At 49.7% G+C, this 25,750-nt stretch overlaps 1 long non-coding RNA gene across 8 annotated transcripts in view; it reads right to left on the bottom strand.

The window, feature by feature from the left end:
* The window catches only part of LOC149126002 (uncharacterized), a 151,511-nt gene that overhangs the window by 59,319 nt on the left and 66,442 nt on the right, over positions 1–25,750 (bottom strand). For 4 of the 8 annotated variants that reach the window (XR_016235103.1, XR_016235107.1, XR_016235104.1 and 1 more), the window contains one exon: positions 24,624–24,835. The exons of 1 other annotated variant lie outside the window; for it this stretch is intronic. This is a non-coding gene — a long non-coding RNA (uncharacterized LOC149126002). Of the gene's footprint in view, positions 1–624; positions 1,288–3,452; positions 3,543–24,623; positions 24,836–25,750 lie in introns of those variants that run through there. 3 more of the 8 variants (XR_016235108.1, XR_016235099.1, XR_016235106.1) reach the window with 2 other exon arrangements.

The following is a 25,750-nucleotide window of genomic DNA, read 5'->3' as shown; positions in this document are numbered from 1 at the left end:
TGACCCTCTGGGGCTCATGGGAGCTTCTGTGATGGATTCTGGGAGGGCCAGCACACGTGGACTGCAGTGGGATTCGTGGACTGAGTTAGAGCCTCAAAAACAGCAGAATGCATGCAGAGAAAAGCATCCCACACCTTAGGTCCATTCCGGGGCTGCCGCCGAGCCTCCACCAGGCATCAGAAGATGATTCACAGCCCTCTCACCCCGGCAGGCTCTGCGTGTCGACAGGCACCTGGCATCGGCACCAACACCTTGGGCGAGAGCGGCCATGGCTGCAGCCCTGGGACCTCGCCCACGTCTGTCCTATCTGGGTGGGTGCTGGGCTGCTGTGTCTTTGAGGTAGCGACAGAGCTACACTTCAAAGCAGTTTTATCCACCAGTTTAAAAAATCAACGTAGAGGAAAATCAAGCCAGTTATTATGAAGGTGACAGGTGAATGCTGTCACAGAAGGTGGCAAAGATGCATTAGAGAGGGGGCTGCTGACCCCAGAGGGTGGAGTCTGAGACCTCCCCAGGCTCCGGACGCCGACAGAGGTGAGGTTCCGGTCCCCACCTGTGAACTGGGCCTGAGAAATATATTGAAGTGGCATCTTCAAAGACTTGAAAAAAAGATTTATTGATATATTTATTTGAAAGATAGAGTGACAAGGGAGAGGGAAAAACAGAGACCATCCAGCTGCTGGTTCAACCCCCAAATGGCCACGACAGCCAGGGCTGGGCCAGGCTGAAACCAGGAGCCAGGAACTCCATCTGGGTCTCCCAACAAGGCAGCCTGGACCCAAGCACTTGGGCCATCTTCCACTGCTTTCCCAGGCACAACAGCCGGGAGCTGGATCGGAAGTGAAGCAGCTGGGACTCGAACCAGCACTCCAATATGGAATGCTGCCATCACAACTAATAGCTTCACTCACTGCCCCACAACACCTGCCCCTCTGCTCAGACTGCTGCTTACAGATCTGGCCAGATACGGAAAGAGAAAGCTTTTACATATCAGCCAGGGATGCGACCATGAACAGACGGGGACGGAGCGAAGGGTGGGGCGGGGTGAGAGGGAGAAGGCAAAGGGGCGGTGAAGCCAGTCACTCGGGGGAAAACCCAGCCGTCGTCCCTGCAGCTTGCCGGGCCTGGCTGTTGGAAAGGCAGCGAGTGGCCCCTGCGATTTGCTGTGCCCAGGGCCGGAGAAAGATCACCGGTTCTGCTGGAAGTCGGGAAGGTAGGATTTCGTTCCATCAACAGATTCTCACACTTGGCTTCCTAATTAGACTGTATCTGTCAGGTCTGTAATTCCTGTGTCATTAAATTGAAATTAAATGTCAATTTACTTTAAATTACAGAGTAATTCTATGTATGCATGCCGTGCAATCTGCATTTTGTTAGAAGATGACAACCAAAAAGTACCAACAGTCCCGCTGTGATTACACCGTGATCTGAGCGACATCAGCTTGCAAAATCACCTGCCCCGCCTGAGAATAGAAAACTTGGGTGGGGGGGCAGGGAGAGGTCGGTCAGGGGAGGGGTCAGGGGGAAGCTCTCTGAAGACCTCACAGCTGCCCACCCAGCTGCAGCAGCCATGGACAGCCCAAACCCCAGCAATGCCTAGGGAGCCGGGTACAGCCCAAACCCCAGCAATGCCTAGGGGTGAGCTAAAGAGAAAAAGCCACCTTAAATGCAGAGTACGTTAAGGGCCCACTGCCCCTTCCCTGGCCCTCACCCAGAGGATTTAATGAGGCTGGTGTGGAAGGTCCTGGTCCCCCTGCACCTCAAAGACTGGCAAAGGCACAGGCCGATGCAAGCCCCCCACCCAGGGACTTGACTTCCCTGCAGTGCACACAACGGTTTTCAATCTCCAGTTAGAAACTGTTTGCTAAGAACGTGTCACCCTATTTGGTCACCAACGTTGTGCCTGTTGGTATTTACACGGTTCCTAAGCACAGGGGAAGCAGAGGACCAGGGGAGGCTGGGCAGGTGCATTACGGCACCAGGCTCCATCTGTGAAGACGCCCACAGCACCCAGCGTGGCACAAAACGGGCATGCCGCTGCCTCTGCTTGCCCCTGGGCCCCTCCCTCCAGGTCCACTCTGAGGCCACTCCTCTCAGCATCCCTTCTAAGGCCCTGGCCCTGGGGGATTGCCTGGGGAGGTTCGTGTGTGTGAGTCTTATAGGGGCCCAGCCCTGGCACCGTGTGGGACACATGGCATCAAGTGCATGTGAGGGACTCCTTTCTCTGCTTCTCCCCAGGCCCTGGGCATCCCCCACTCCCATCCTCAGCAGGCGGCAGGGCCTCCGGTGCTCAGCTCCGCACAGCCACGAAGCAGCAAGGAGAGGCCGATGGACTCAACATCACGCTCCACCTGGCAATGGCAGGCATGGCCAAGACATGAGATCAGGGCCCTGCGTGACAGCTGTCCCGAGCCGGGGACGTGGGCTGGGAGTCTGAGTTCTCACAGGTGTATCAGGGGGTTCATACCAGCTGTGCTCATGACTACTGCACAGGGAGAACCAGGGACCCGGCAGAGAGGAAACTGTGAGAGCAAAGACCACCCGGGTTTGTTGCTGTCACTACAAACACTGCTACCATCATCAGGGTTCTTCCTCCTGCATGTAGAAAGGCCTGGATGGGGCAGCGCCGTGGCGCACTTGGTTAATCCTCTGCTTGTGGCGCCGGCATCCCATATGGGTGATGGTTCTAGTCCCAGTTGCTCCTCTTCCAGTCCAGCTCTCTGCTGTGGCCCGGGAGAGCAGTGGAGGATGGGCCCTGCACCCACATGGTAGACCAGGAGGAAGCACCTGGCTCCTGGCTTCGATCGGCACAGCTCCGGCCGTGGCAGCCATTTGGGGAGTGAACCAGTGGAAGGAAGACCTTTCTCTCTCTCTCACTGTCTGTATCTCTACCTGTCCAAAAAAAAAAAAAAAAAAAAAAAAAAAAAGGCCTGGAGAGAAGCAGAAATAGCACCAGATCTGGGGGCTTGGTAGCCAAAATGTGCAGATGTGCAGGGCGGGTGCAGCTTTGGACGGGCAGGTGTGAAGCCCTCAGACCCATGTCTCTGCATCTCTGGGCTCAGCATGCACCCTTCACTCTCAGGCTCCCCGTGGGGCTGCCTGGTGACCTGAGGCTCCTGTCCCATCCAGGTCATGCGCGGGGGGACAGGGTGTGACCCACAGGCTCACTCTAATGCCAGGACTCACTCCACGTCATTCAGCTGTGTCACACACACACATACACACACCCAAAACCAATCTCTGCAGCTGAGGAATTTGGGGCACTGGCTGGAGCGGCCCCCAAGTCTCCAGTCCAGGACCACTGCCAAGCTCCCCAAAGGAACCACAAAGACTGAGCAAGAGAGTCCCGGCTGCCCAGGGAGCTGGAGAGAAGACGGTGACACTGGGGCTGGAAGGTGAGACCCAGCCCTGGAACAAGCGAGCAGGTGCGTTAGGGAGGGCATACCTGGCTAAGGACGAGAGAGGCACTGAGACCACAGGAGGAAACCGCAGCACACGTGTGCCTCCTCCAAGCAGCTCGGCTGTCCCAGGACTGTTCAGTTCTGTACAGAGGTAACCAGTGACAGACAGAAACGCTACCACACTGATCAACGCCTTCCAGACAAAGCCGGCGGCACCTGCATGTTGCCTTCCCGCCTTGGAGGGTCTCTCTGCAGAAGCAGTGCCCTGCCACCTGCAGTGTTTCTCGGGTTTTCTCCTGCTGACCACCTGACCTTGTACAACCTGGCTCGGTCTGCAGCATGGCCCCTGCTCCCCTCACTTTAAATCAAAGGCTAATGCCCACTGCCAGACCTGCTGCTGGGAGGCGGCATTTGGCCAGCTGTGTGCTCGCCCGGCAAGCCAAGGACACGGGCAAAGCGAAACGGGCCCGGGTGCATCTGCCTGAGGATTTTCTAAGGTCACTGTGCCCATTGTATGCGTCTCTCGTGTTCGGGATATTTCAGAATTTTGCATAATGGGCAACGTGGAAAAGTCAACATTTTCTTTTACATCTGCCAAATTTCATGGAAGGTATTAAAAAGGCAACATTTTATATGAAAAGGAAGCTGTTACAAGGCAAATGTCCCTTTAGATAAGCCCGTGATGGCTCAAAACACCAAGTCATCCATCATCCGTGATTGCCTTCGCTGTCGTCTGGCCATTCTGGAACTGAAGGGCCTTTGGCTCCGCACGACACGAGCAGGGCCCCCCTCTGAAGCTGGCCTCGCTCTCTGCAACCAAAAGGCCAAGGCAGCTGCTCCCACACCGGCACGGGGGCGGGCCTGTCCTTGCCTACAGTCATCCAGTTTGTTGGAGTCATTATTTGCTGGATGCAAGAATTTGAGACCCATAGGGTGTAGGAAGGGTTACTTTGCAAAGCAAGGCTCAGTTCTACCTCCCCCTGCCCTGAGTTCTCACATGTCTCTCCACACCCCTGGATGGTCCCTGCCTATTCAGTACAGATAGGCAGTGTGCAGTGACAATCAAACAGTAATATCTGTCTATCCATCTATGTAGCAATATTCAGTTTTTCCCATAAAGGGCATTTAGCGTCTACTTTTTGGCTCTTAACATTTTAATCTATGTATTTATTTTATTTGAAAGGGAGGAGAGAAATATCTTCCCTCTGCTTGTTCGTTCTGCAAATCCACACAACAGCTGGAGCTGGGCCAGGCCGAAACCAGGAACCAGAACTCAATCTGGGTCTGCCGTGTGGGTGGCAGGGCCCCACCAGCTGCCTCCCCGGGGAAGCGAGAATCACAGGAGCTGGGACTTGAACCCAGGCACTCTGAGGGGGATGCAGGCTTCCCAAGCAGCATCGTAACCACTGCGCCACACGGCCACCCCAGGATCTGTTTCCTGCAGTTTTATTTTTAACTGTGCAGTCTGTTGTGGCCGACAGCTCACACACCCACCATGGATTGCTCACGGCTATGGTGCTGGACACCACGCTGCCAGACTTCCTAGTGACGGGATTGCCAGATCGGGTCACAGGGTCCTTTCATTATACTGCCCATTATGTTAATTTTTGAAGACCGACTATATTTCCATGAGGTTTCACCTCAGCTGGGTTAGAATGGCTCTCATACAGAAACCAACAAATGACATATGCTGGAGAGGATGAGGGGGAAAAGGTACCTAATCCATTGTTGGTAGGAATGTAAACTGGTGCAGCCACTGTGGAAGACAGTATGGAGACCTCAGAAATCTGAATATAGACCTGTCATGTGACCCAGCCATCCCACTTCTGGGAATTTACCCAAACCTAAAGAACTCAGCATATGGAAGAGTGCTCTGTACCCCCATGTCCACTGCGACATAATTCACAATGGCTAAGATATGGAATCACACAGATGTCCATCAACTAGTGACTAGATAAAGTATGGTATACAGACACTGTGGAGTACTCTTCAGCTGTAAAATAAAGAAAAAAAATGAAATCCTGTCTTTTGCAACAAAATGGATACAAATGGAAACCATTATGCTTAGTGAAATAAGTCAGTCCCAAAAGACAGATACCATATGTTTTCCCTGATTCAAGGTAACTAATAGAGCACCTAAAATGTAATGTGTTGGAGTGAAATGAACGTTTTGAGATTCAATGATTGTTTATAGCCTCTGTCTCTTCCATTGAGGAACAGTGTTTTTCCTAAATACTTTTTGTTGAAATCTTTCACTTAGTGTAGGGTTAAGACGATCATTAAGGAAACGCAAAGTAGATCTTTGTAAAAATGAAGAGCAGGAATAGGAGAGGGAGGAGGACAAAGAGTTGCAGTGTGGGAGGGAGGGTAGGATGGGAAGTATCACTATGTCCCTAAATCTGCATATATGAAATACATGAACTTGTATAAGTTAAAAACAACTTCTAAAAAAGAGTTTTTAGGAAAAAGTAAGCTTCCCAAACGCCTCTGTTGAAAAACCATTGTTAGATTTTCAGCTCCATCCCTGGGACACCTTCCATCAGCAGCTTCTTTTATAAAAGCCCCCAAAATGCAGTATCTGAACTTTCCTTTTCCTCATGTTTTTTGACTTTATGGCAAAATAGTGATGTATAGAGTCTCCCTCTCTCTATCCCCCTCCCCCTCCATGATTGCTCACTTATGCTCCATAGAGGTGGCACCAATTGACATTCCCACCAGAAATGTCTACTATGACGGCTCGTTCCTCTTCCTCCCTTACCAGAACACACATAAGCTATTAAAAAAAACTGATCTTTGCAGAGGGTAAAAGGTGTCTTGATCTGAGTGCCTCGTCTTACGAGCAAGCATCTTTTAGTGTGCCTCTGTCAGTGTTTTTTCTGTGATAACTGTTTATGTTTTAAATCTACTTTTCCTAATGTTCTCATTCTTACAGTGTACAGGACATTTTAATTTTTTCTTAATTATAGGACGGGACAGAGCTCCCAGCTCTTGGTCACTCCCCAAATCCCCGCAAGAGTCGGAGCCAGGCAGAAACCGGAAGTGCAGAACTCAATCCAGGTCTCCCGTGTGTGTGGCAGGGATTCAGTTATTTGAGCCGTCACCGCCACCTCCCAGGGCCTGCGCTGACAGGAAGCGGAATCAGGTGCAGAGCCTGGTACCGCACCCGAGCACTCCAATACGGAACACAGACATCTTCAGGAAAGCAGTTCTTAGTGTGGATGACAAGGTACAGGTTTGCCATTCATCTTCAGGCTTTACTGGATTTTTCCATAAAGGAAAGAAGGATTTTATTTAGCTTCATTCTGAGTCTCTGCTGTTGAAGATTTTGTGTCATACTTGGAAGCACCTTCTACAGCGGGGACTGCTGTTTTCATCTCTCCATGTATTTTATGATATGATCTAAAATTGTATAGATATTGATAGATTGTCCTACAAAGAGATTATTCAAATCCACACTTCCCAGAGAGGTTATGTTTGCTCCTTAAAGGGTCTGTCCCCTGTCTCTGTGAATTGTGCATCCCTTCCTAAATCTTAATATCCTGGAGAACAAAGGCTGTCTTCAGTTCAGTGCCCTCAAGGCATGGTCCCAAGTGCGGGGCTGCTGGACGAAGTGGACCCTCACAGCTTGCTTTTCACTTGAGATCATCTGTAACCAGGGGGGCGACAGCCACCACCACTGCCCATCCCTGGAGCCACAGCAAGTGGTGCCGAGAGATGGTCTCTGGGCACTGGAGACACAGTGTTTGAAGCACATGATTAAGCATCGTTGGGCCAGCACTGTAGTGCGGTGGGTTAAGCTGCCACCTGTGCCGCTGGGATCACGTGTGAGTGCGGGTTTGAGTCCTGACTGCTTCACTTCCAAGCCAGCTCCCTGTTAATGAGTCTGGGAAAGCAGCAGAACGTGGCCCTATTGCCTGGGCCCCTGCACCCACATCAGAGACCTGGAGTTCCCAACTCTGGCCAAGCCATGGCTTGAACAAGGAGATAGAAGATGTCTCTCTGTCTCTCCCACTCTCTAACTCACCTTCCAAATAAATAAATAAGGAAATCTTTTAAAATTAAGAATCATGGTCTATTGTTTTTGTGTTTGTTCTTTTCTTTATATATTTAGCTATTTTCAAGTCATAATAGTAAAAAATAAAAACCTTGTACTTGGATACCACAAAGTGTTTTTATTAGGGTGATATGAAATTGGGGACTCAAGAAAATCCAGAATACTACAAAAGAGGAAACTTGAGGCATTGCAATAATTCCTGAGATGAAATTCCTGAGGAAACAGAGGAAGCAGTGAGAATCATTGCCACGGGAAGCTGCATCTAACAGCCAAACAGGATGCCTACTTTGCATAGTAGATTTGCATTACAAAATACAGAATATTCTTAAGTACAGATTCGCTGGCTCAGACGGGCTTGCAAACACCATGTCTCTCTCCCAGAGCCCGCTCTCCGTGGGCTTACATGCAAGAATTCGCTGCAGGTAAAGAGACGACAACTAAAATATAACTAAATACGGCATTCCAATGTAGTCCAAAGCTATTTCTAATGACTGCGCCGTTCCCGTCACACTGTCAAGCTAGCAGACAAGCATAGCGTAAATTCTATAAATTGTATAAATTGACAGCAGAATGAGCCAGGGAGAAGTCACTGGACTTCCTCCCAGGAATAGGTCCCTGCTTAGCCTTTCCCACGTAAGACTGAGTGATGAACTCTCCGTGGTGGGGGAGATCATTTGCGATGAAGAACCGAAGACTTTGAACGCTATGTAGACATTTTCTACCTTCTTCCTGCTCAGCAGAACCCTCCTCCAACGTCAGCTCCTCCGTCCCCTGGAGGAACTCACCTGTCTCGATTCTCACACGCTTTCAGGATCCCTAGAGGGACAGGCATATCACTTCGGTCTAGAAAATTTCCATGACTGTGGTAGCTAGCGGAGCATGGACAGTGATCCAAATCACACTCAATGAGACCCAGTCCTGGGACTGTTACAGGAACCCCTGCCATTTTCTCCACCTGTAATCTTTTCCTGGCTTTTCTTCCCTTGAAATTCCAGGTAGGACTCTTGTAGTCACGTGGGCATTGGGCACATTGACGAAGACACCACTGGAATGCCCACACCCGACCCCAGAGAGCCTGGGTCCAGTTCTCAGCCAGGCTTTCCTGCAAGCTTCCTGCTAATGCACGCCCTGGAGCCAGCAACTAACGGTTCAAGTCCCCAGCTCCCAGTGTCAGCCTGGATCAGTCTCAGCTCTTGCAGATATTCAGAAACTGAACCAGCAGACGGAAGATGTTGTTCTGTGTCTGTCTGTCTGTCTCTCTCTCTCACTCTCTCTCTCAGAAATATAAATTTTCAAACAATTTTAAAACATAGATTCTTGTACTCTCACGTTGATGCATATAATACACAAAACAAGACATTCTCTGTAATTGAAAGTGAAATCCTTAAAGAGGGTCAAAGACGTACACACCATTGTCGCTCCTCCGCGGGCTCGCGGGAGACCGACACCGGACCGGACGACTCTGCGTTGTGCGCTCAAGGTTGCTCCTGTGCTAACCGCATTCTAACCGCACTCCACTTGGTGTGTGTCCGCATTCTTGTTATTCTTTCGGCGCGTGGTGTGAGATGTCTGCGGCGCCTCGTGGCGCATAAGCGAATCCCCCCGTGCTGCTTCTATCTCGCCTTTATAGTCCTCTCCCACCAATCCATGCTCTGCTGCCCATGCCCTGAGCACGCTGTTCTCCTCCAATCAGAGGTTGGGTCAGCTCCTGCAGCTCGTTAGTCAAATTGATTAGGCAGCCGAAGCCGCTGTGTAGAACTTACTCCCTCCCAGCGCCACGTTGCGGGAGCCGGGCCCTGCTTCCCACACACCATCACTAAACCAATTCCACGCTGAGGCCCTCGTCTGGACACAGGCTACAGCGAAGGCTGCGGGCTGTGTATACACAGAGCCTGGAGGCTTTAGCAAGGCAGCCTAGGAGGGACTCAGTGGCCCTGAGAAGTGCCTGGACTAGATTCCTAGAGAAGTTTCCAGACGCAGCGTTTCTAAGAGATTTTAAATGTAGGGTGCAAATTTCTCCTTGTTAAAAACCAGCTCTTGGCTGGCGCTGTGGCTCAATAGGCTAATCCTCCACCTTGCGGCGCTGGCACACCGGGTTCCAGTCCCAGTCGGGGCACCGGATTCTGTCCCGGTTGCCCCTCTTCCAGCCCAGCTCTCTGCTGTGGCCCGGGAGTGCAGTGGAGGATGGCCCAAGTGCTTGGGCCCTGCACTCCATGGGAGACCAGGAGAAGCACCTGGCTCCTGCCATCAGATCAGCACAGTGCGCCGGCCGCAGCATGCCAGCCGTGGCGGCCATTGGTTCAAAAAAAAAAAAAAAAAAAAACCAAAAAACCAGCTCTTTTAAGGGCAAAAAAAAAAAGTTCTAGACCAATGGCTCTCAAACACATGTGCATCAGAATCACCTAGGAAGATGACATTCACAGGCACAGTCTCGCAGAGTCTACCCGTTCCTTCTGATTTACAACCTGCCTTCTAGTTCCAGGATTCAAAAAACAATGCTAAAGCAAGTGTATGTGTTTCTACAAGAAACCATATACATACAAGTTCTTCATTATCTCACAACCCTTACAGTAACCCTATGTGGTAGGTCCTATCAGGCTACATAGTAGCTACAATTTTTATGTCTGTTTTTATGGACTATGGTTTAAGCACCCTGCTCAAGGTCACACAGTAGGGCAAACCCAAAACTGCAACTCTGAAATTCTTAACCTTCAACCTGTTCCAAACACAGCCATGACAGCCAGTGTCAAGGCTGATGTAAAAAGTCAGTAACTGAACTTAATAACAACATAATTTGAGAACTGAATCCTACTACTCACAAAGGGGAAAGAAGCATCATTCCTGAAAACAAAAGTGCGTGAAATGGAGAGCTGAAGAAGTCTTTATTTAACCTCTCAGAAGGGAATTCAGAATGGAAGGGAGGAAGGGGGGGGGAGAGGGTGGGAAGGGGGAGGGGGAGGGACATCCCCTCCACCAGAGGAACATCAAAGCCAAAGAACACTAATCCTTTTACGGATCAACAAGCCTTCTAGAACAGCAGTGACTGGCTTCCGAGGAGGAAAAGATGATACTGAGAAGACAAAACTGGGTTTGCAAAAGGAAATAAAAATGGACATTCCATCCCAGGCTGCTTCCTACCTGTGATTAGCTTCACCTTTCCTGAGACCTGCTTACTACAGATACACACACACACACACACACATGTGTACACACATACACATGCACACATATATATATACACAGAGATATACATGCACACTAATATATACACACATATATACACATATACACAGACATACACATGTATACACACATACACATGCACACATATACACAGAGATATACACACACATATACATGCACACTAATATACACACACATACATATACACACAAAAACATATACACAGGCACACACATGTATGCACATACACACATGCACACATACATACACAGACACACATATACACACATAAATACGCATACAGACATATGCACACATACATGCACACACATGCACACACATGCACACACACACATCTAGGTACATTTGGTGTCGATGAAGCCAGGAGGCCCTCGTGGTGCCACGTGGCCATTTATGTCAGGATTGTGCACAAGCTCCGGTGCCCTCCAGGCAAGCAGATCTGCAGACCTCTGCTCTTCCATTCCTGGCCACCAGAATCCCTAACGGCGCTGACGGATGCCGGGGCATCTTTAATGGGAGCATCAAACGCGTCACTGCATGCCAGCTTCCAAATGCTTCTACAAATTGTCCTGCTGACGGGGATGGAAAAGCTAATGGAAAAAATCACTCTTTGATCACAAAACGTCAATGCCTGACTTTCTGGCTTGGCAAAGCTTTTTCACATTAGGTATGGCAAACTGGGACCTACGGTGACGTCTCCCAAAGAGATCCACATACCTGCCACTGGGTTGCGAAAGTCAGACTAACTGCAGATACACAGCCGGTCCATGCACCTGGCAGGTCTTTCTCATTTTCATATTCAAACTCCTAACTTATGGCAAAGGAAATTTTCTGGTTCTCTGAATTATAGGAGAATAGCAAAACACTCACCGACTCCTTCCTTCAGCTGCTACATTATAGTTCAGTCCCTCCCCAGAAGGGACAGGACTAAAACTCGATTCAGTCTTCATAGTCGGGTGAAGGGTGAGGAACAGCACAGAGGTGTTGTCAGTAACCAAATGCACTCAAGGGAGTTTGGGAAGAGTGGAACATGCTCGCCTGCCCCGGAGACGGAGGGCACCCTCCCAGAAGAGGGGATAGTTGGGCTGGATACTGAAATAGCACCTGGGCAGAGGAGGAGAGAGCACCCTGCAAGTAGTGGGAACAGGGTGTGCAAACCATGCTGCACTGAACAACACAGCACTCACTTGCTTTCCTGGGGCTCAACACCCAACACAAGGTGGGCTGTGGCAGGATGACAGATCTGTGGCACAGCAAGGAGTCCGGGGGCTCCTTGTAGGCAAGAGGGAGGTCTGTACGAAGGGTTTTAAGCAAGTCAGTGGCACGCTCACAGCAATGGCCGAGTCGCCAGCATCCATTCACCTCCCTGAGGGAGGAGAAACTGCGTAGGGGCAAACACAGCTAACTGACAGCAACAGCACGCAATACTGGGACATGCTTCATGGGGAGGCTGGGAGATCAGCTCAGGAGCCCCGGTGAGAGCAGACGAAGCCATCATTGCCTTAGCTGCTGCTGACATGCTTACCAGGGGGGCCGCTGGACTGACTGTGGCTCCTGGGGACCTACGGGCCCTCTGCTCCCAGGCTGTGGCAGTGAACAGAGCTCTCAGTCTGCAACCTGTGCCCGACCCTGCAGGGGCAGACTGAGTACAAGGGCAGGGTAGCAGCTGCTCGCATTGGAATCACACGGAGCCCGCGCACCACGTGGGCAGGAAGCAGTCTGGGAAGGCAGAACAAGCGGCTCAGGTGACAGGGGCTTCCCTCCTCCCTGTGGCGTGTGCTCGGGGCGGGACTTGGATGGAATGCACCTGTCTGAAGATTACCTGAACAGTGGCGCAGGTGCCATCAGAGATGAAGACACGGGAATGAGCTAGAGGAGAAGTCGCCCCAGATTAACTCAGGGTGTGGTGGGGCCCACGTCGTCGCTCAGGGAATCAGGGACACCAGCTGCTATTCGAGGTGCCCCCGGGGACGACTTCTAATCCCCAGAACCGGCACAGCTCTGGAGGCTGGCGAGCAGTCCCTCAGCAGCTCTGCTCTGACACCCCTGCAGCACCCTGCCCCAACGCGTGGCCGTGCACGCAGGTCGCCTCACACAGCCCAGTCAGAAACCCCGTGTCTGCATCTTAGGCCACGTAACCTTTTCAGAGAAGGCAACAGGAGTTGAGGGGCAGGGGAAAGAGAGAAAGGAACAACAATCAAAGCAGAACAGGGCTGGACAAAAGGACAGCGAGAGCCCAGACCGCGGTGACCCCGCTGGAGTCACGAAGAACGCTGACCGCAACGACCAGCGTGCAAACACCCAGCCTTCAAGCTAAGAGAGATCTAAGACACTGATGAGACAAAGGATCGGGAAGACACAAAAACAGACCAAAAGCTGATTAGCCATCATGGCGAGAGCGCTGATGATTTCCGTGTGGTGTATCTCACTAACGACACACAGTAACACTGGATCGCTCTCTTCATTAAACCATGTGTACCAATATGGAATCAAACTATCACTGATTATAGAATACACCATTACTGTAGGTACCACTAAGAAAGGAAACAATACTACTGCTGAAACCACAGCGTGCCACATTGACCGTCACATGCCACGGTTTCAGGGTTGAAGGCAGAATGAAAGATTCATTTAAATGGAGTTAAATCCATCACACAGAGGCTTCGAGATACTGGCGGGGCTGTGGGGCACAGCAAGTGGGAGTCTCTTGGTGCTGTTGTGGGAGCTGAGCTTCCTGTGCACAGGGGACCTCCGGCTCGGTGACGCACACGCCACAGCCCAGCAGCTCCGCTTTATCTGAGAAACATCGTCAGAGGTCGAGGGAGCTGGGCTTTGTTCCAGGAAATCACAGGGCAGGGAGGACGCTCACTCAGGTGAAGGATTCCAGGGACCGTGGGATCTGGGACACGTCCTGATCTGACCTGTGCAGCCAGAGACTGGAAGGGGAGTGTGGCCACAGATTAATCCCGGGATGCCTGGAACCCAGGCCTCTAGAAGCAGGAGAACAGGCCAGCGTCAGTCATGGCACTGGTTCAAGTCCCAGCTGCTCCACGTCCCATCCAGCTCCCTGCCCATGCGCCTGGGGAGGCAGCGGAAGATGGCCTAAGTGCTTGGGCCACCTACATGCAGGATGTGGATGGAGTTCCAGGCTCCTTGCTTTGGCCTGGTCCAGCCCCAAATGTTATGACCGCACTAGGGAGTGAAACAATGAATGGAAGATCTCTCTCTCTCTCAATCTCTCTCTGTCGTTCCACTTTACAAATAAAATCAATCCTCAAAGAAAAAAGGAACAGGTAACCAAAGTATCCAGGTGTCTTTGTACTAAAAGCAGCTTGTAAGAAAAGTTCCAAACTACTAATTCCTACTATTAAAAGGTACAAATATTTTTAAATGTGATGACATCATCAAATTCCGGCCACAATCTGTAATAGTTAATAAGCACTGGAGTGCAAAATTGCTTATTTTCCCATAATCCCCCAACCCTTGATTCCACTGATTACTAGGCAGTGGAAAATACAACAGGTTAGACAAAACGATCTTGTGAAGGCACTAAAGAACACTGCTGGGAACGCAGTTGAAAGAGACGTTACGGGAAGCCACTGTGGAGCAGTGAGTTCAGCTGCCACTCGGATGTCCACATCCCCCGTGTGCCGGCATTAAACCCCGCCTCTGCTTGCAATCCATTTTCCTGCTTATACTCCTGGGGAGCAGCAGGTGATGGCCCCCACACTGGGACACCTACCACCCTTGGGGGGGCCCAGACAGAATTCCCAGCTCCTGACTTTGGCCTGGCTCAGCTCTGGCTGTTGTAGGCTTTTAGGGAGTGAAAGAGAAGTTGGAAGATATATCTCTCTGTCTCTGTCTGTCTCTCTATTTCTCTCTCTCTGTGTCTCTGTCTCTCTCTCTTCCATTTCCTCTGCCTCTTCCTTCCAAATAAACAAATACATTTACTTTTTAAAGATTTTACTTTTGCGCAAAAAGTTTAATTCATATATCCAATGGGTCTTCAAAAAGTTCATGAAAATGCATATCACAGAAAAACACATTTATGAACCTAAAACATTTTGCACCAAAATAAGCTTATTTGAACTATTTTTCATTCAATGTTTTTAAGTAAACTTCCATCTTATTTTAATTCAAATTTTAACAGTATTAACAAGATTAAGAATAGTGTTATTTGGGGCCAGCGCTGTGGCTTAGCTGTGGGTAAAAGTCCCAGCCTGCACTTTCGGCATCACCATATTGGCGCCGGTTCAAGACCTGGCTGTTCCACTTCCAATCCAGCTCTCTGCTATGGCCTGAGAAAGTAGTAGGCGGCCAAGTCCTTGAGCCCCTATAACCCATGTGGGAGACCTGGAAGAGGCTCCTTGCTTCGGATCGGCACAACTCCAGCCACCGCAGCCAATTGGAGGGTGAACCAGTGGATGGAAGACCTCTCTCTCTGCCTCTCCTTCTCTGTGTAACTCTGACTTTCAAATAAATAAAATAAATCTTTATAAAAAAGAATAGTGTTATTTGTTTATCATGTGGATTAACTCTTCATAAGCTTTATGCAGCTTCCTATTGGATTATTGCCTTTCTCCATTGATTTGTAAAAACTCTTCCCATATCACTGACATGGTACAATCAGTCAATAGATAGATATACAGAGATCCCAATTTTTTATATATCATTTACTCTTCAATATTAAATACAAGTGTTTTACCATGTAAAAGTTAAACATAATAGAATGTTGGTCTTTTATGATTTCCACGTAATGCTTAAAATATTTTAGTTACTGGAGATAACAAAGTATTACCTTCAGTATTTTAATAGTTCTATTTATGCTTAGATTTTAACTCAGTGGAATTTGTTTTTATATTTGATACAAGGTGGGTATTTAGCTTTTATTTTCAATGAACAATTCTATTGTCCCAAGATCATTCATTATAAAATATATTCCTGGGGCTGGTGCTGTGGTGTAGCGTGTGAAGCCACTGCCTACAGTACCAGCAGCCCATGTGGTTGCTGGTTCGAATCCTGACTGCTCCACTCCTGATCCAGCTCTCTGCTATGGCCTGGGAAGGCAGCCCTTTGGCCCCTGCACCTACACGGGAGACCCGGAAGAAGCTTCTGGCTCCTGGCTTTAGATTGGCCCAGCTCTGGCCATTGTGGCCATTTGGGGAGTGAACCAGCGAATGGAAGACTTCTCTCTCTGCCTCTGCCTCTCTATAACTCTGTTTTTCAAATAAATAAATAAATCTTTAAAATATATATATATATATATTCCTGCTACACACATTTCAAATGCAATCTTTTTGTATCTAAAGGACCTCTTTACTGTTTCACAGGCTTATGGGTTCATTATGTGCTAGAACTACAATATTTTAGTTATGTTATGACAGGATTTCATTAATACTTGGTAAGTAAAGTCTTTTCTTAATAAAATCCTTTCCAAAAATATTTTAGTGATTTTTGCATATACAATCTTTCAGATAATCTTTCTTTGCCCCCTCCCTTAATTTATTCGAAATGCAGAGGGACAAAGACAGAGATCTTCCCTCTGTGGATTCACTTCCCAAATGCCCACCATAGCTGGGCCTGGGCAGAGGCCAAAGCCAGAGGCAGGTCTCCTTCGTGAGGGCAGGGCGCAGCCACTCCAACCATAACCACTGCTTCCCAGGGCGTGAATGAGCAGGAAGCCAGAATCGACAGCAGAGACAGGACTCGAACCCGGGGACTCCAGTGGGATGTGGGCATCCCAAGTGATGTCGGAACCACGAGACCAAATGCCCGTCAGCAGCTCCTCAGACCGCCATGTTGTTTCCACTCACCTCTCCACCGGAACAACACCAGGGTCAAGACGCGAGTTTTGCGAGCCTGCTAACTGGGTTTGAGACAGACGATGTGCTGAGTGCTGCAGTTAGCCAGCCCTGTATCTCTCCAGGCAAAGTGTCGCTGCTGACTTCACACGGCAGGCACATGTCTAACTATATTAGAAGGAGACTTTTCACCACTGTTGTTGCCATCACTGGGGTTTTAAAAATTAATGTCAGTCCTGCATTGCTGATGTCAATAAGCCATTTCTAGAGAGTCATCTTGCTTCCAAGCACTGTTATAAATGCTATTATTAGCTTGATATTATTCATTTAGGTGATCAGATGTTCTAGGCACAGGGGCATTTTTTCTGCACATAACTGTATTTTCTAATACAGATGTCATTTATTTATTTATTTGAAGATTTATTTATTTATTTGAAAATCAGAGTTACAGAGAGGAGAGGCAGAGAGAGAGAGAGAGAGAGAGAGAGATCGATCTTCCATCTGATGGTTCACTCCCCAATTGGCCGAAACAGCCGGAGCTGCACAGATCCAAAGCCAGGAGCCAGGACTCGAACCGGCACCCATATGGGATGCTGGCACTTCAGGCCAGGGTGTTAACCCTCTGCGCCACAACTCTGGCCCCTATTTACTGTTTAACTATGTTAGGAAGCATCTTCACAACAATGTGGAAATGTTAGCATCTCATTTTTTCCTGAATTTCAGGGGAATACGTTTAGTATTCTATGCACAGTGGTCATTTATATCTAATAAGGCCGTTTTTCACAGTTAGGAGTTTTCCACCTCTTCCTATTTGCTTTGGGGCTTCCCCTGGAAACAGCTGAGACTGATGGCTGTGCTATCCTTGCATTCCTTGCACAAATCCCACAGGATTACATTCCACGTTTCACAATAACTTAAAGCAGCCTTGCTTTTTGCTCTGCTCGGTGGCTGAACCCAGCGTCTCACCTGCACGGCAGTCGCTCACTCAGCTCCGACTCGGTCTCTCTCTGCCCCGCTGTGCACTTAGGCTCCCGGGAGCCCCAGTGAGTCCTGCAGTCTGCCCCTCACAGTGCTGCCTTTCTGAAGCCATGAGGGACAACCGCCGGCTCTTTCTGCCTCCCTAAACCCTCATCTGCACCTCCACCCCCAAGCAAGGCGGCACACAGGCTCCGGCTCCCCGTGCCCTTGTCTCAGCCTTAACCCAAGGACACTTGGGGGCCACCTCGTCCCCCCCGTCTCTCAGGGATGCTGCCGCGCCCACCTGATGTCCACTATCTAAAAACTGACTTTCCACCTACTTTGCCCAGTTTTACTACCGAAGTATAAGTCTGGCTCTTGTTATCTGTCTCTGAACAGAGGCAGAATTCCTAGTACTTTTTTTTAATTCTTGCCCATTTATTTAATAGGAAGGGAGGCAGAGAGAGAGAGAGAGAGAGAGAGAGAGAGAGAGAGAGAGCTCCCATTCACTAGTTCCCTCCCCAAACGCCTGCAATGACTGGGCCTGGGCCAAGACTGAACCCAGGAACTCAACGGTCTGAGCCGTCACTACTGCCTCCCAGGGTCGTGTTTGCACGGAGCCAGAATCCTGAGCAGGAACCAGGGGTCAAACCCGGGGACTCGGGTATGAGATGTGGATATTCCAGTGTGGATATTCCAACAAGTATCCCGACCACACTGCCCAGCATCCGCTCCCCAGTACCTTTCTGTAATACATATTTAACATTCTTTTCCATGTCTTTAGTGTTTATCTCTTGGTTCGGTTTTTGTTTTTATCATCTTGGAACAATTTCTGTAATTCTGATTTTTTATCAAAATTCACATTAAATCATTTAGATTTTTAAACTTTGAAATAAGATTCCCCTCCACTAATAGCACTGCCAGAAACATCAAACAACAATACAGGACATAGAGCCAGACATGAATTTCAGATAAACAACAATTTTTGTATAAGTATATCCCAAATATGGGTATACTTACACTAGAAACTATTCATGTTTATTTAAAATTTAAATTTACCTGGCCACATAGTATTTTGCCTAGCAAGCTTATTCATTAAGTATCATTAATTTAAAAAACAGTCTTTGTTTTATTGAAAAAGTCTAATACTTTTATAGTATATTTTGAGGGGCAGTGAGCAGATTTTAAAATATATATAGCAATTTCTCCCTTATGTTTATTTCTTTAAAGATTTATTTATTGATTTAAAAGTTAGTTAGGCCAGTGCCATGGCTCAATAGGCTAATCCTCTGCCTGCGGCACTGGCACACTGGGTTCTAGTTCCGGTTGGGGCGCCGGATTCTGTCCCAGTTGCCCCTCTTCCAGTCCAGCTCTCTGCTGTGGCCAGGGAGTGCAGTGGAGGATGGCCCAAGTGCTTGGGGCCCTGCACCCCATGGGAGACCAGGAGAAGCACCTGGCTCCTGGCTTCGGATCAGCGTGGTGTGCCGGCCGCAGCGCGCCAGCCACAGCGGCCTTTGGAGGGTGAACCAATGGCAAAAAGAAGACTTTTCTCTCTGTCTCCCTCTCTCACTGTCTACTCTGCCTGTAAAAAGAAAGAAAGAAAGAGAGAGAGAGAGAGAGAGAGAGGGAGGGAGGGAGGGAGGGAGGGAGGGAGGGAAGGAAGGAAAGAAGGAAGGAAGGAAAGAAAGAGAGAGAGAGAAAGAGAGAAAGAAAGTTAGTTACACAGAGAGAGAGGAGAGGCAGAGAGAGGGCTTCCATCTGCTGGTTCACTCCCCAGTTGGCCACAATGGCCTGAACTGTGCCAATCCAAAGCCAGGAGCCAGGAGCTTCCCCGGGTCTTCCCATGCAGGTGCAGGGACCCAAGGACTTGGTCCATTTTCTACTGCTTTCCCAGGTCATAGCAGAGAGCTGGACTGGAAGTGTAGCAGCTGGGACTCGAACTGGTGCCCATGTGGGATGCCGGCACTGCAGGCGGCGGCCTTACCCACTATGCCACAGCGCCGGCCCCTCCCTCGTATTAGCTTCTTGCTTTCACTTGAGCTCATTTTGTTCTTCTTTTTCTACTTCGCCAAGGTAAGGCTGTGATTCATCTGTATTAAGATAACATAAACGTTCCACGCTGTCGATGTGCTCCGTGTGCAGCTCTGTCCCCACCATGGGTGCTGGGCCTGAGGAACTCACCCGCATTAACAGCTGAAGCACCTACAACCTCGGTTTTCATTTCCACTTGACTCAAGAGTCATTTAGAAGGGTTTTTCTCTTTTTCAATTGAAAGTGGATTTTCATTGTTCTGCTTTACCACTGAAATCAACACAAGTGTTTTGGTTTCTAGGTCAAAGAACTTGTCCCATAAGTGTTCTAGTCTGCAAGAAAAAGGTTAAAGCTGTTTACAGTCCAAGCACATAATTAAATTGTGTTTTATGAGTACCAGGGAAATATATGTTCTCTGTTCACTGAGGTTGAACAGAGAGCTGGAACCAAGTTGGCTCACTGTGTTTCTCAAACCCTCCAACTCCATCCTCGCCTTCGGCCCAGCTCACCCAAACCGGATCACAACAAATGGAAAACACACTGAACCTTCCCCAGGAGCTACAAGGGCAACAAGCTTGGTTCTCTGTGATTTGGGCAGCATTTTTAAGAAATGTATTTATTTATGTGAAAGGAAGAGCTACAGAGAAAGCCAGAGACAGAGAGAGAAATCTCCCATCCACTGGGTCACTCCCCAAATGGCCACAACGGCCAGAGCTGGGCAGATCTGAAGCCAGGAGCCAGGAGCTTCTTCCAGGTCTCCCACGTGGGTACAAGAGCCCAAGCACTTGGTCCATCTTCTACTGCTTTCCCAGGGGCATTAGCAAGGAGCTGGATCAGAAGTGGAGCAGCCGAGACTTGAACTGGCGCCCACGTGGGATACTGGCACTGCAGGTGACAGCTTTGCCCACTACGCCATAGCACCAGCCCCTATGAAGCATTTTAAACGATGGCTGAGTTTCTATGAAAAAAATGTCCTTTCACAGGGACTTATTAGATAATGCATCACTGAGGGTCCATTAGCCTCTCGTTTAGAAGACAGAAAGGCCAGAAACATGAAGGCGGTTATGTTGATCAAGTGCCTCATATAATTTGCCTACCCATTAATCCACCAGGAAGCCTGGGGCTCCCTGTTTTCGTCACTAGATAGCTGGGACAATCTAGAGATTGCTGGGAGAATCTAGAGATTCCAGAGAGAAGCTAAGATTGTAAGTTTGCTTTCAAAGTAATAAAACCCAAGAAGGCATAATTAGAATTTTACCCTCCTTAATGAGTTCAGAATGAGAAAAGAAGTTGGATTTGACTGTTGAAAACTACTTGGTCACAAAAAAAAAAAGAGAGAGGCACCCCCATGTGACTATGAAGCCAAAACCTGAGCCAAGTTCAATTGTCAGGTGTGATGAGCAGGCTGGAATTTCAAAATGCGGCGGTGTTTTTCATGTTCTATGAACGGTCCTCATGTTCTGGAATTCTTCCCGAAGCGTCTGGCCGTGGAGTGATGTCACCATTGCAACAACACAAGGAGGCAGGAACTCCGCCACACGCTGAGGTGCTGGCCCCTTGTCAACTTTCTCAGAAAACCAGAACCGCCATGTATTGCCAACCCTCACCTGCTTGGTGACGCTAGGTTTCAAGCGCCCTTCAGGGTGAGCTGTGTAACACAGTGACAGAAGCTAAACTAAGGGGTTAACAGCCTGAGCTCAAATCCTACCTCCAACACTTCCTGGATAAATCATTTAAACTCTCTCTCTTTCTCAGGCTCTTTTTTTTTTTTTTTTTTTTTGCAAAGATACAGCAAGAGAAGAGGGAGAGATGAGAGAGAGGTCTTCCATCTGCTGGCTCACTCCCCAAATGGCTGCAATGGCCAGGGCTGGGCCAGGCTGAAGCCAGGAACCAGAAGCTTCCTCCTGGCCTCCCACATGGGTGCACAGACCCAAGCCCTTGGGCTGTCTTCTGCTGCTTTCGCAGGTGCACTAGCAGGGAGCTGGACCAGAACTGGACAGCCAGGACTCAAACGGGAGCCCCTATGGGATGCTGGTACAGCAGGTGGAGGCTTAGCCTTCTATGCCACAGTGCCAACCCTCTCTCTCACCTTCAATTCCTCAATTTCAGAACAGGTAATGATGAGTGTGCCTTCCTTCAGGAATGAGTGAGCCAGTTCCTACAAACCATTCACCATAAACCTGGCACTCAATAATTGTCACCCACTGTTAGGTAACGTTTCAGCACCACACTTTTATTTAGCGATAGTTTTCCCACAGTCTCTGCACGATTCTTCAATACCCTGGCCCTTGGACTTTTCAAGAGCTGTGCTGTCCACGCCTTTCACAACAGACAACCCCAGTGAGGGATGGAGCAGGTCAACGGTGCCAAACTGTAACCACCGCCGCTAGAGACCATTGTAGAAAATTAATGAAAGGCTTCCCCTGCGCCACTGACCAACTGAACTCGATGACCTCAGGAGTACGGTCCGGGAGACTTCGCCCATAAGATGGCTCGCCAAGAGTCTCCCTCCAACCCGCCAAGACGGGCGACATTCTGTGACCCAGCCGACACTGGACAAGCTCTTTACTGGAACTGCAGACTCCTCGGGCATCAAGACCACGTCCACGATTTTTCCTGTTTTATCAGCAGAAGCTGGGGCAACATCGGGCTTATGTTAAATGTACAATAATGATCCTTAACCCAATGACTGAAAAGGATATTGATAGTGAAATTAAACTCACAAAGAAACAAAATTCTTGGACGGTCTTACAAAGCCAGCCTGCAAGGTGCAAAGGGTAACTTCGGGTTTGGTTTTCTGGCAGTGTGATGGGTTTGCAATGGAGGCCAGCATGCCCAGAGAGGCAGTGTGGCTGGGCCAGGGCTCCCAGCGCCAGCAGGCAGGCTGCATGGGCACCACACCGGCAGAGAGGCCGGGCGAGCCCCTGTCTGTCTGAGCGTCAGAGCGGTTTATGAAGCGGCCGTTGCTATGGCCATGTCACAGAAAAGTTCAAATGAGACAAAGGATTAAAAGGGCTTTGAGACCTGGAAAACCCTGCACGGTACAAAGCACTGCTTACAAGTGTGAAGTGCCAGCACTACGTTCCTTACACAAAGCACGACACAGTAAGATTAGTCGCAAATGGAAAACTGCAAGAAATATAAACAGTTAGCAAACTATTTTCTTAAAAAAAGAAATCCAACAAGTGAGTCTGGACAGCTGATGTTCACTGTGTGACTTTAGAAAGGGCCACGTGCTTTACTCACTGCTGGGCGAAGCTTTCCTGCTCCCTAGAATCTCTCCTTTTCATTTTTACACAGAAGGAAACTTACTAATTGCCTCTGTTGATGGAACAAGAAGTAGCCGCGGCTGTTTACATTGTTCCCATCCTCTCTGGTCAACAGAGCTGGGAAGAATGTGGAAGATACACTGACCCGAGGGTTTGTGAATCTCAGGAAGCACAGCCAGTATTCTCTGCACAAACACAAACCATGGCCGAGAGGAGGAAAAGGCGGCACCCACTCGTGGGCGCACAGGGTGCTTCCAGAAAGCCACGGGAGGCAGGGCTAGCAAACCCTCATGGCTGCTTAAACGGCTGCGATGGGCGGCCCGGGTCAGCCTTGTGGTACAGAGGACTGGGGCCACGGCTGTAGCAGGCTCCTTGCCCTCGCCGCTCAGGCTGATGGGATGCTGCACGCAGGGATCCCACTCCTGGGAATATCTTTTATTTTATAGGTGTCTTGGGTGAAAATAAACCATGAACCGAGTGAATAAACGTTTAGACCAGGCTATAAACTCTCTCCTCGTGAATTTCTAAATGTTTTGTATCTTTATATACATGTGCAAATATGGCGATTGAGAAAACACAGGATGCACGGTGCGTGTTTTGGGGAGTCACTGGCTGGGGCTGGGCATGCGACCTGCGACTTTCTTGGTTTCAAACCTTGTGCATCGTTCCCTTTTGGTTCGCGTCCATTTATAGTTGGGAAAACTTAATTCTGCTTAACAGCCTGTAGTGTGCTTCCTTGCACTCTTTTCTGGAATGATCGCCTCCTTCTCACCGCGTCACTCACAGCATACAAATGATTTCTCCCCTAAAGAAGCTGTGCCCAGGCGGCAGGGACCCAGCCAGCTCATTCCTCCCCTCCTCTCCCCTCCCCTTTCCATGAGGACCTCACTGGAGCGTGGAGCACCCGCACCGCCTTCCCTCCCCCCCCACACTCTCCCCTCTGCCTGCTCCAGCAAGGGTGGTCCCGCTGCTCCTCTGGCAGCTCGCCGGGCTCAGCCTCTGAGCCCCACCTCGCCAGCGCCATTTCACTCTCAGGCCTCGGCTAACGGACACACTTGCTGCCACCCCGGCTTGCACACACCGTCTCTTCCAGGCAGACCTGTGTGTCGTCCCCTGGCTGACGGGCCGTGGTGGCGCCGTCTCCTTTCCTGGGTTCCTTACCCCCCAACACTGATGCATCCCAGCGACCCCTAGATGCCTGGTGATCCTTTTCCAGGGCTTTAGTGAAACTTGGGGTGGTTCTCCCAGGGGTACTGTAGTCCCAGGCTCACTCCTCCACTCCCGCCACAGGTGACCCTGCTACTCCACATCCCCACTCTGAGACAGGGTGGGGCCTCCAACCTGACACTACTTCTTCTTTAAGATTTATTTATTTATTTGAAAGGCAGAGTTACAGAGAGGCAGAGGCAGAGGCAGAGAGAGTGAGAGAGGTCTTCCATCCACTGGTTCACTCCCCAGAAGACCACGCAACATACATGACGCTGCACCACGAAGGAGGAGCGCACCTGGATTTCCACCTGCAGGTGACCCAACTGTGTCTTTCTGCCGCATCCTCACGCGAAACATGGAAAGGAAAACCCTGTGAGATGACGCCCTGTCTAATCTCAGTGCCAGGTACCCCAGTGCACAGATGTACTGCAACACACGACACCTGCTTCAGAAGCCGACTCCGTGCTGCCATTTTTGGTTGATGTGGAAACTGCTTTATGTGTTTGAGTCAAACAGCACACGGCTTACACACGTACTTGGGTGTAGATGGGGAACCTGTGAGACGTGAACTGTGCTTCGTTCATGGAGTGCAATACCATGAGCAGTGTGGAGGCATGACCCTGGCTGCATCCAGACCTGGGCCAGTCTCTACCGTGATTTGGAGCAAAAGAAACGGACACAGAACGGTACCCGGTACATGACGCCATTTTTATAAAAAGTTTTAAAACTAGTTTACAATTTTGAAAATCTGGAGAAGAGAAGGAAAAGGGTTTATCTATCTTTTGCCCAAAACAGGCAAAGCAACGAGATAATCTTGATGTTTCTAAATCAAAGCCACGCATTCTGCAGATTTTTCATCAGTCCAGTGTCTACTCCTCTCCGTAACAGGACCTGTCTCCTGGCTTCTTCCTGAGCAAGAAACAAAGGATGTGGGCGGCTGGCACTTTCTCCTCTGGGTCCTGTCTCATCCTGGAGCTGTCCCACCCCCACTTCTTCTTTTTTTTTTTTTTTTTTTTTTGGACAGGCAGAGTGGACAGTGAGAGAGAGACGGAGAGAAATGTCTTCCTTTTGCCGTTGGTTCACCCTCCAATGGCCGCCACGGCCGGTGCACCGCGCTGATCTGAAGGCAGGAGCCAGGTGCTTCTCCTGGTCTCCCATGGGGTGCAGGGCCCAAGCACTTGGGCCATCCTCCACTGCACTCCCTGGCCACAGCAGAGAGCTGGCCTGGAAGAGGGGCAACCGGGACAGGATCCAGCGCCCTGACCGGGACTAGAACCCAGTGTGCCGGCGCCGCAAGGTGGAGGATTAGCCTAGTGAGCCACGGCGCCGGCCCACCCCCACTTCTTTTCCTTTCAGCCCCGCCCACATCTGGCCCAGAGGGAGCCACATGGGGAGGTAGGGCAAGTGGTTTTAGAACTACGTTCGGTTTATCAAGAACTCCGCCGTAGTGGAGGAGAAAGATCACTTTGGAAACAGATGTGGGGATGGCCGCATTCGAAGCCAACCTGGATACGCCAAAACCCATTAACAAGTGTGTCCGCTGGGGGCTGTCCAAGAGGCCCTCTGAGACACACGTGACCTCGCAAACCCACGGCACCCCATTCTGTCTTCCCGACAAGAAACACCTGAAGGTCCAAGGAGCACTCATCCCGGGAAGCCACCTGAGACCTGCAGTGTGGGACATGGCAAAGAGCAAACGGTCCTTCCAGGACACCACTGTAGAAGCTTCCAGGGCGACCTGCCGCCATTGACACAGCCACGACTGGACCCAGAGCCGCAGCAGCCGCCCAGCGGAGGGCAAGGCCTGGAGCTCTCCAGCCTTCT

The sequence above is a fragment of the Oryctolagus cuniculus genome, chromosome 6, assembly GCF_051225735.1.
Source record: "Oryctolagus cuniculus isolate XC-2025 breed Fujian yellow rabbit chromosome 6, ASM5122573v1, whole genome shotgun sequence".
Lineage (NCBI taxonomy): Eukaryota > Metazoa > Chordata > Mammalia > Lagomorpha > Leporidae > Oryctolagus > Oryctolagus cuniculus.
This window is presented reverse-complemented; position numbering and strand designations above follow the sequence as displayed.